Source organism: Anabrus simplex, chromosome 2 (assembly GCF_040414725.1).
Source record: "Anabrus simplex isolate iqAnaSimp1 chromosome 2, ASM4041472v1, whole genome shotgun sequence".
Classification (NCBI taxonomy): Eukaryota; Metazoa; Arthropoda; class Insecta; order Orthoptera; family Tettigoniidae; genus Anabrus; species Anabrus simplex.
In genome coordinates this window covers 42,627,910-42,640,036 of record NC_090266.1, presented here as the reverse complement: position 1 = coordinate 42,640,036, position 12,127 = coordinate 42,627,910, and the positions used below count along the sequence as shown (strand labels likewise).

The 12,127-nt window shown below is 39.4% G+C and overlaps 1 protein-coding gene across 1 annotated transcript in view; it reads left to right on the top strand.

Moving 5' to 3' along the window:
* LOC136863441 (proteasome activator complex subunit 4A) overlaps positions 1–12,127 on the top strand; it is a 1,047,550-nt gene that overhangs the window by 820,559 nt on the left and 214,864 nt on the right. The gene's annotated exons all lie outside the window — the stretch shown is intronic.

Genomic DNA, 12,127 nt, shown 5'->3' with positions numbered 1-12,127 from the left:
CTCCGCTTTGTCCAGCACAAATCTCACATGGAGTCACCGGGATTTGAACCACGGTACCCAGCGGTGAGAGGCCGACGTGCTGCCGTCTGAGCCACGGAGGCACCCTGATACAGAACTACCAGTGGCAAAGCCCAAGGTAAATATATTAACTTACAATCTACATATTTTGTGAAATAAGAAAAGGGGAAGCCTCGAAAACAAACAGGCAAGCCCAGCTGAAAAGCTAGGACATCCTAAATAATTAATTTGGCGAATCTAGGTTAGGCTAGGGCAGGCTCATATATGAAAAGCAAATCGGAACATTACGGAAATTTTAGCAGGAATGGAATTCAAGAGTGCTTACCCGAGGATGCGCCATTTCCGAAGCGAGGCGTTGCACTGGCTGCAGACCAACACAGACTAAAGGCAGATCAGGCCAAGACAAGACCGAAAGAATCACGATCGCTGCCTCGCTTACTATATATAGGAAAACTCTGGCTTGGAGTAGCCAATCAGAATGTGTGAGTCCGCCCATCCCCTCCTAGGTTCACCAATCACAATTCCTACTCCCGTCGCGAACTTTAACTAACATTCTCAAAGACACACGTTTGCGAATCTTCCATTTCCAGAATAGTAAGAAAATTCCTTGTAGAAAACATAACCCACAAAAGGCACACACCCTGTTCAACAATTTTCTAGATACTTCCAGTAAGTACAGAATAGAAATCTACCATTTACAATTACATATGTTACAAATATTACACAGTACAGGTTAGGTCATTACAAATAAAACGTTATATTATACTTTACAAATAAAGTCTTCAAAAACACTTTCTACTTCCACAATATTGTTCACCTGTGACAAGTGGACTGACCACAGACGTGTTGACACATGTTACGTTGGTAGGTGGTTTGAATCGCACGAGCGATAAATATGTTTGTTCACATTTTAAACTTTAAGGATCAAATAAGAGGCTATTCATACCACAATTGACCAATAGCACGCATGTTGAATGTGTAGTGGCCTGATACTTGGTGAAGCCTAGCAGTCCTGGTCATTTCTTCGCTATGTATGCAACAGATGAGTATGTTGACATGCTCCTCATGTATGGTGAAGCAAGACAGAATGCACAGGAAGCACAGTACCTGTACCAGGAAAGATTTCCACACAGACAACAACCAAACACAAATACGTTTAGGAGGGTGGAGCGACATTTGCGTATAATTTTGTCACATTCCCGAACAGTTCCTGTGAGAGAGGCACCAGTAACTTCCGGTGAAACTGCTGAGATGGTTTTGGACTCTTTCCGGGAGAATCCTCACATGAGTACCCGGGCAGTAGCACAGCGGGCCATTATTAGCCGGTCGTCTGTTGTAAAGATATTGCATTCCAGTGTTTTTCGTCCATATCACCTGCAGCTACATCAAGATCTCCACGGACGAGATTTCGAAACTCGTGTTGATTTCTGTGCGTGAATACTGACCTGACACAAGTGGCAAATGATCCAGCGTTTGTATCTCACATTTTATTTTTGGTTGGGGCACGATTTCTTAATAATGGCTCTGTGAATCATCATAATGTGCACTACTGGAGTGTTGAAAGTCCCCACTGGGTAAGTCAGACAGCATTTCAGGTATGATGGGGAGTAAATGTCTGGTGTGGTATACTAGGTGATCACCTAATTGGGCCATATATCTTTGAGGATCATTTGACAGGAGCCCGGTACTTAATTAGTTAAATAACTCGTGACGTGAATGCATTTGGATACATTGGCTCTGTGGATGATTCTCGAAGTACAAAATGCGAATAAAATTTACAGGCTCAAGTTCGATTCGAACCCACCTACCAAATGCAGCTGTCTTAACAGCACCGCACTTAACCTATGACACCATGTCTACTCCAGCAAGTAGGTTTCCAGAATGCCTACTAGATAGACTACTACTTTCACTTCACGAATGCACACACGTTTTCTATCAGTATGCTATCGCTTTTTAGCCTTCATTTCATACCCTACTGAAAGCTCATAAATGGCACATACTTTTTACATAACTGTATGACAGTTTGATGCATTGTGTACAGTAAATTCCTGTCACATACGGTACATGTTTTTGCAACGGTAATGGTGCAGTGAGTAATTAAAAGCGATTGTTGCTTGGTATACAGTAAAGGAGAATAGACCATTAACAACACCAGTCACGTTCGGTTCGATGCCTAGAGGCATAAAAGTCAGGCACGGCTGACTCACCTCGTATAATCAAAAATAAGGGAACTTTATTAAACATTTTAGAAAATATTTATACAAACCTCGATCAAAAATCAAATCCCATCTATAATCTTAATGGAATCCAAGAAAAAACGAACATCCGGGTCGACACAATGATCAAGAAAGATCTTAAGCAATGCTCAATTAAATCTGTTACAACACGCATCACTGGTCCATCCTCCCATACATCCACTCATTCTCCCTTCCCTCAACCGCTGTTTCTCCCACCCAACGCAACATTGGAATGGTCGCCAGTCAGTGTGGAGGTCAACACCGGCCCAACCTGATCTATACAAGCGCAGGGCTGGAGGAAAGAGGACGTGAATAATAATTTGAGACTCTTCATATTATCTTTCACTTCTACCTCATTTTTCATTCTCATATGCAGCTTTTTGTTTCCTCTTTCAGATCCTGGCTATACTTGTATTCTCCATGATGAAATATAACAGATTTTTCAAAAACTTCATTCTGTTTCCAGAAACATGACAGATTAGAGCAACAACTAACTGTCTTCACAATTCTTTAACTATTTCCTCCAGCCAACCAATATTGTATTAAATACGGTTGGACTCACACTACAACTAAATTCATCCAAGTTTGAATCCATGTGCATTTTAACAGATTTCCATTGTATTTGTTGAGTGTATTTTTAATATTGAAGCTATGTACATTTTAAACATGAACTCCCATTGCATTTATTGACTATATTTTACCTTGGATTTTTTAGGTATCACTGTTTTTGTTATATGTCTTTCTTCTTTGTGTCATTTTAGCTGATGATGACCTCTGGGCTAGGTCGAAACATTTCCTAGGTAGTTTTTTTAAACAACTATATAGCTTTTTAAACAGACCAGTTATTAAATTGCAGAAGTGTATTGAATGGGTGGACTTTATATCATTAAATTCTTTTAGAATTTTGTCTTAGATAGCTGTATGTGTCCACACAGCCAGTGATGTGAAAGGTAGCTTCATCCGTAAACTTCCACAGAATTATCCACTGCTCATCTGCAGCCTTCTGCTCATACGTCATGTTGCAAAAAGTGTACCTGGCCTCTCAATTCCTGTTCTTCATTGCATGTAAACATTGCTGGTGGTTGGGGAATATTTTGAGACACTGTTGGACGATCCTTCGACATGTTGTGAAAGGGATGTGTTTCTTGGCTGAGAGCGAGCCCTGTCCATTAATGGATATCTGGTATCTTTCCCTCTGTTTCTATTATACACTCATCTGCCTGTGTGAAGCACGGTGGGACCATCCACCGCTTCATTATCTCACGATATGAGAGTGCACGATGACCTGTATACTGCACTCTAAACATTCACCAAATACATGGTAGTACCACGAGACTCATAGAGTGCATTGCTGTTGAGTGACCACCATTTTGGGAAACTGCCGGTCTGCCTGAACTGCTTACATGCATCTCCATTCGCACATAGCCGAAAACCTCACTTAATTAATTTTTCTCTCGAGCTGCTTGATCATATCGAAGCATCGAATATACCATCAGTTCCAGAAAATTGTATCCTTATGACATCTCAAACGAATCACCTGGTATTATTTGGATCTGATAATAATTCTTACTCACTGACATGCAGGTTGCAGAGTTTTGATTTATAAAACTTACTTTACTCCATTTGACGTAACTCCTTCATTCTCTGAAAAGTACAGTAAAAACCTTACTAATCAAATCTTGAGGGAAGAGAAAAATTCTTCGATTTATATAGGTTTTGAATTATCAAGATTTCATCTTAATATGTTTAAATTAACACTTGGACTACCAGGAAGTAGCCAGAGCATTTAAACCTCCATCCCAGCAATTTTTAAAAGTCCTTGCCTGCCAGTCCTGCCTTCTGCACTGTGGAACAAAAATATTTGCTACTCCTATATTACATTTTGAAATATTGTGAAAGAATTCTAGTATGGTTTTAAGGTGTGGTATCTGGTGTCACACGGAGAGCCTCCATGGCTCAGGCGGCAGCGTGCCTGCCTGTCACCGCTGGGTTCTGTGGTTCAAATCCCGGTCACTCCATGTGAGATTTGTGCTGGATAAAGCAGAGGCGGGACAGGTTTTTCTCCAGGTACTCCGGTTTTCCCTGTCATCTTTCATTCCAGCAACACTCTCCATTGCCATTTCAGTTCATCTGTCATTCATTAATCAATGCCCGAGCGGAGTGCGACAGGCTTCGGCAGCTGGCACAGTTCCTATCCTCGCCGCTAGATTGGGGCTTCGTTCATTCCATTCCTAACCACGTCGAATAACTGGAAACAGGCTGTGGATTTTCAGCATTTTCATCTGGTGTCACATGCTCCAGGGTGCAGTGGTTCATTCATTCCATTCCTAACTACGTCGAATAACTGGAAACAGGCTGTGGCTTTTCATCATTTTCATCTGGTGTCACATGCTCCAGGGTGCAGTGGGACGCCACACTTCCTGCAGTACCACCTTGTGTCACATACTTTTTTCTTCTGGAGACAAACTCTACATCTTCTTGTCGAGTAAGGGTCAGTTTTCAGTGGTGGAAACTTGAGCAGAACATGTTCATTGACTTTTCCATCCAGACGTGACGGGGGATCTTTAGCTGGTGCTCTTTGTGGGCGGGGGGCCTGGTGAATGGAATGCAGTGGGCTGGATAGTAGTGATGACGTATCGGAGAGAGCTGGAGAGGCTGTTCTGACTGGGTTCAGATTTAAGAACTTCATTGTGTATCCATATTGAACCGAGAATAGAATAGGAACAAACTAATGGGTCCACCTTTTCAATACAAAACAATGCTATTATATTTAGATTACAACATTTTAATTAATGGAACTACTTTCAATGCTTTTTCTGCATCATCTTCTGCCAAAAAACTTAGTAAAACAGACATTGACATATATAAAATATAGAAAGCAATGCACAATACAGTTGAACATATGACTAAATTGTAAATGAATTAATCTGATGAAAGATCACTTCTTACAACACTAAGTTACAGATTAATATAAAGTATAACACTATTTCATGAACCACTGCATAACATTATTAAGATAGCTCTCTTTAGATCATAAGGTACTCGAGGTCCAAGTTCAATATTTATTCTGAAAACGTTGATTATATGCTTGTAACTTGTGAACGTGTAAAAGTTCTTCTTATAACAAGATGTAACAAATAGAAATTTAATCTATAAGCCTGATCGGAACTTGAAGTACCAGGTTCAACTTTATGTTGCTGAAGTTCAATGTACGAAAAGAATTTGTATCACTGTTCAAAAATCAAGTACGTGTCTTCTCTAGACGAGACATACAAAACAAAGCACAGGACCAATATGGCCATATTAAGTGGTTAAATGGACTGAGAGTTAAAATGAGTATCACCTTATACAACACTCAGTTAATATTTTTTTTTTAAAGCACAACACGGTCTTGAATCACCAAGTAATATTATGAAAGTTTTCCTTTGTAATCATAAGGAATTTGAGTCCAAGTTCGAATAACAGTCTCAGATTGTTTATTATATACTTATATATTATGTGAGAGTGAGCTGGAACCGTACCAGATAAGATATGTGCAGTCGCTTAAGTGCGACCAGTATCCAGTATTCGGGACATAGTAGGTTCGAAGCTCACTGTCGGCAGCCCTGAAGATGGTTTTCCGTGGTTTTCCATTTTCACATAAGGCAAATGCTGGGGCTGTACCTTAATTAAGGCCACGACCGCTTCCTTCCCAGTCCTAGCCCTTTCCTGTCCCATCGTCGCTCTAAGACATATCTGTGTCGGTACGACGTAAAGCCAGTAGCAAAAAAAATATTAAAAATGCAACATTCCTTCTTAAAACACAACGTAACACTTTAGGATATGTTTATCTATAAGCCTGAATGGAACTTTAAAGGTTCTGAATTTGACTTCGCGTTACTAATTTTTGAAGTGTGAAAAGACTTGTGTGTACAAATTGTTATCAATGCCCCTTGCATGGGATAACACATTCTCAGGAACAAGAAGAATAAGAAATGTTAGGTTCTTATCACCACCGAGCAAGTGGCTCTGTGGTTTGGGTCACGTACCTGTCAGCTAGGATTTGGGAGATAGTGAGTTTGAACCCTACTGTTGGCAGCGCTGTAGATGGCTTCCATAGATTCCTATTTTCCCGCCGGGCAAATGCTGATGCTGTACCTTAATTAAGGCCACAATCGCTTCCTTCCCACTCCTAGACCTTTCATATCCTACCCAATCATCACCACAAGGCCTATCTGTGTTGGTGTGCTGTAAAACAGATTGTAATTTTTTTTTTTTAAAGATCTCACTGTCAGGATTTTTTTTTTTTTTTTATTTATTTATTTCATTTCAATATAGGCACCTGAGCCAAGGCTCTTCTTGGTGCAATACAAATAAATAACAATGGCAGCTATATTCACAATCTGATTACAAAATAAAATACAGTAAGTATATAATTTAACATGATGTAACAGATTCTAACACTAAAAGTTAAATTACCAAGCTCGATAGCTGCAGTCACTTAAGTGGGGCCAGTATCCAGTACTTGGGAGATAGTGTGTTCGAACCCCACTGTCGGGAGCCCTGAAGATGGTTTTCCGTGGTTTCCCATTTTTACACCAGGCAAATGCTGAGGCTGTACCTTAATTAAGGCCATGGCCGCTTCCTTCCTACTCCTAGCCCTTTCCTGTCCCATCGTCGCCATATAAGACCTATCTGTGTTGGTGCGATGTAAAGAAACTTGTAAAAGCTAAATTTGTGCTGTACGCCCTACAAAGAATGTGATGGTTACTATTTCATTCTATCTTCAATTTATTGAGATTTTTGTCGCGGAGCAGAGGAGAGCATACTAAATCTTTGACTTATAGAATTTTTTGATTTATCGAAGTTTTACTGTAGTTGATTTCCACTCAGCATACAAAGGTAACAGTTAGCAAAGGTAGTGTTTATTTACTCCATCCTGTGATAATCCATGGTCATATGCACATACGTGTCATGAGTGCATTGTTTGACAGTTTGTAATTTCTTTTGATTATACTATTCCTGACCATTTACAATCATCTTTGTCGGGGTCTCCCACTTTCATCCTCTTACCATGTCCAAACCATCTAAGTTTACTCCCCTCCATTCTATCCTAAAGCTTTTCCAGACCAATTTCCTTCCTGACTTCCTCATTTCTTACTCTGTCCATTCTTGTCTTTTCTGAATAATTATCACATATTCTCGTCACCGTTTTTAAATATAGGTATTATTACTTTTTACTTCAGTCATTTAGTAACAATTTTTCTTTCCAAATACATGTAAATGGCCTATAAAGCTGCTTTTGTCATTTCCACATACAATTCATCCATTTGACAGACCTCTTCAGGTGTGATTTCATTCTTGGATTCTGTCTCCTTTCATCTGATCTACACCCCTTCTCACATTCAAGAGTTCATCAGAATAATCCTTCCATCTTATACTTATCTCCTGGTTGTATTATCTCTCCATGAATCACGTGTAAATCCTTCCCCACCGGGCAAGTTGGCCGTGCAGCTAGGGACACGCAGCTGTGAGCTTGCATCCACGAGATAGTGGTGCGAACCCCACTGTCGGCAGCCCTGAAGATGGTTTTCGATAGTTTCCCATTTTCACACCAGGCAAATGCTGGGTCTCTGCCTTGAGGCCACGGCTGCGTCCTTCCCACTTCTAGACCATTCCTATCCCATTGTTGCCATAAGGCCTATTTGTAGAGGCACCTGTTTCTGTTGAAAAATTTTGCCTAATTTTGTCATTTTTTAACAGTTAATTTGGTATATTTTTAGCTGTTTTTATTTTATTTTGTCAATTTTGCTAATTTTTATTTCCACTTTTCAGCGGAAAAAGGTAAACCAATAACTTAGTTGATAGCATATTTGCAGTGTAACAACATTGTATTTTTGCATAAAATACATGAGTTATTCTTCTACTTAGAATACATACAGTATTACACATTATATCAAAGAATGGAAATTTTAAAAAATTGTGTCAGCTGTCACTTTAACAAGTAGGGCCTAGCCTAAGTATATAATTTACATATCAATCTGAGGAAGACAGAGATATCATGAGTTCCATATTACTGGGAGTCAGAGCTGCTCTCCTCTCAGACATTAAATTACAATATGTTGAGAATGCCCTCGCACTATCAACATTACTGACTGGGATCCTTCACTGCAGATTCCACAAAATGCTCATATTCTGGTTTCAGGCAAAGAAGAATGACAATCAGATCAATATCTCTACATGAACTAGTTATTAGATCCCTAAACACTGTGTATGTTTCAAATTATGCTCAGGTTGAAAGTTCTCATACGATGGGAATTTGCTTTATTAGACGAGAGAGTTCATCATTTTCTAAATCACATTCCATTATGCTTCTTGGATCAAAAGGTTTACTGAGAGATGAAATGATGAACTTTCCTGTGTCAAACTCTATTAAGTGGTTCAGGTTTTTCAAGCTTGCTCTACCTACAGATTGAAACAAAGATGCTAACTGTGTCTGGAGTTGTTTTGGTAGTCTGGAAAGTTTATCCGAGGTTGTCACATATAAAAATGCTTCCTGTAGTAATTTAAAGTCCTTTGAAAGGTCACTAAGCTTATATTTAAGTGCATGAATTAACGGGATGTTGGAGCTCTTTAATGTGAGAAGCATGTTACAACATTCTGAACAATGCTCAACAAGAAACATAGCTAGGTAATGAATTTTTGTTACTTTATTTGGGGTCAAAGCTTTAAAATAGTTCACAACAACACTCTCGTCTTCAAGAGTTTCTAGATATTCTCCAAAGTACTCAACACTTTTAAACCATGAGTTCCACCTGGTGATCACTGGAATAGCGAAGAGTTTAGCCTTAGTATGTTCGTCTTAATTTTTTTAATTCAAGAATTGAATGTATGCATATTTTCTCTTACGTGTATTAAGGATGATGTGGTTTGCCTGTACAACACATTGGTTCAAAGCACTAAGTCCCACAGCCCACACACTGTCCACCAAATTCAGTTTATGAGCACAGCACTGCTTGTGTACTAACCCTTCTGAAACTGCTATTTGCTTTACGTCGCACCAACACAGATAGGTATTATGGCGACGATGGGACAGGAAAGGCCTAGGAGTGGGAAGGAAGCGGCCATGGCCTTACGGTACAGCCCCAGCATTTGCCTTGGTGTGAAAATGGGAAACCACGGAAAACCATCTTCAAGGCTGCCGACGGTGGTGTTCGAACCCACTATCTCCTGGATGCAAACTCACAGCTGCGCGACCCTAACCGCACGGCCAATTCGCCCGGTCCTTCTGAAACTAAAACCCTAACTGAGTTTATACACTTGGCTATGTAACATGCTGAATCTGGAATTATAGAAACTACATTCTGGTACTAAATTTCAAGTTTGTGAATTACACTCATAATTACTTGTGAACATTCTGTAGCATTTGCAATAACATTCACTCTCTCTACAAATAACTTCTGAACTTTCTTTTTTCTTTGCTAGTTGTTTTACGTCGCACCGACACAGATAGGTCTTATTGTGACGATGGAACAGGGAAGGGCTAGGAGTGGGAAGGAAGCGGCCATGGCCTTAATTAAGGTACTGCCCCAGCATTTGCCTGGTGTGAAAATGGGAAACCACAGTAAACCATCTTCAGGGCTGCCGACAGTAACTTCTGAACTGTACTATCACCACAACTAAGCACTTTTATCAGAATCATAAACACACATTGCCCGTTTTTATCAGTCGTTTCATCACAAAGAATTGAAACTCTCATCTTTCACATCTTGTTTTAATCTTTTTCCTCCTCTTTGATGATTTGAGGTACATAAACTTCTTGCAGTCTTCCAGTTGTGGGCAAGTCTCCAGCACCTTAAAAAATCAATAGACCTAATATTTATTTTGTTTTGTTTTTTGTTTTTTTGCTAGGGGCTTTACGTCGCACCGACACACGTAGGTCTTAGGGCGACGAAGACCTAATATTAGAGGGCTATTTAACATTATTTGAATGAATTAAATGATTTATAATTATAAATAAATGAGTAAATATCATCAAATGAGAAAACTAACATAACCACACAAAGTTATTAGAAAAATATAACCTTACATTTCTTCCTCGGAAAAATTGTATAGTATTGCGTAAACCTGGTATATACGTATTTCTCCATCCACTCTCTCAGCTTCGGATTATCAACTTTTTCCAGTGGAATATTTGGCTCCATAAAAGCTCGAGTTGTACATAAAATGAAAGCATCTTTGTCGTATTTTGCTTGTTTTGCCGCTGAACTAGTGTCTGTGAGACTAGCTTGTCTTCTGATGCCTGTCGTCGTTAGCACCTTTTCCTTGTTCTTTTTATGTGAAACTCTTTTATTAATGTGTTTCAGGCATGTTGTCCTTTCTGTACCACTCTAGTTGCACATTAAAGTATTAGCACATCAGTTTTCTAATTTTGTCAAACACGTAACATCCTTCCGATGGAAATTCTTTTCGCGATCAAAAACTGTTACAACAGTTTTAATAAACTGAGCACAAAATAGGAAATTAAACGCACCTATCGGCAGCGATTTTCAACAGGCAAGATGAAATACACTGTCACCCCGTCACGTGATTATGAATATGATAAATTTCTCGCTTCACAGGAAGCTAATTTAGCGGTAATCGATATACTAGTACGCAAACCTTTTCTTGATCCCTGAGCAACATAGTGCTGAATGGGAACTTGGGATCAAGAAAAGGTTCGTATACTATATATTAGCCTTTCATATAATCAAAAGCGTATAAAGTCGATTGTAGCATCCATTATCGGATTTTAATACCACGACTCACGTGGAATCTCAGTCATTTACTTCAAATGATGCAATTCCAAATAATGTTTGTAAATTATTTCGTGATTTTGCTTAAGCGTAAGTAGTTTCGCATTTCTGAGCCGAATTTGTAAAATTTCGCGAAAATTTTGCGCTTTGCGAAAAGCAGGTGCCTCTGCCTATCTGTGTCGGTGCGACGTAAAGCCTGTTGTAAATGAATAATTTTAAGAAATCCTTCCCAGCTCTCCTTCTTTTCTTCACTGTCTTGCACCTTCTTTTCATTTCCTGATATTTTCTTCTTGTTCCTTCCATTTTATTCCTGGCATATAATTGCCATGATTTTTTTCTTTATTTTTCACTGCTTCCATTATCCTGTCATTTCACCATGGGGTCTTTATTAATAGCTATTCTGCCACAAACACTCGGCACAGCTTACAAATGCCTTCTTGAACGTGTCTCATTCCATTTCCACACTCACCTCCTCAGTTTTGTGTACTGTGTATTGTTTTAGTTTATATGGGATTTTTTCTTTTATTTCCATAGCTCTTAATATCCATACTTTTAATTTCTTCTTCCTTATTTCTTTCATTTTTACTATTTTTCCCCCCTTTCATATTTGCTACCACTACTCTATCATCTCCATCAATGGCTACTTCTGGCAAGACTGGTACGTCTAACAACGGTTTGCTCTTCCTACCAAATAGTAGTCCATTACTGTCTTTGTCATTCTGTTTCCCCATCCATATCTTGTTATCTTTCTACTATTCTTCTTCCTGAACCACATATTGGCCACACTTGACTCATTTCTCACACAAAAATCTACCCACTTTTCGCAGTTTCCCTAGTGTAAGAACACCATAATCTTTCCTGAGGATGATTTAAAAGGCTTTTATTACCATCGGGTATCCACTCCCATTGCCGTTTTAAAGTTACTGCCAACAGGTGGTCAGGCTGCTCCTAACATGAAGTACTAAAGCCCTTAGCAGCTGCCCTTAACCTAGGGTCGGACACTACTCAATTGGTTCCAGTGTCATATCTTACATCCCACCTAACAAACTCATCCGTGTGAAGCTGTTGGTCACCTTAGGGAATCGGGTTATTTGCCAC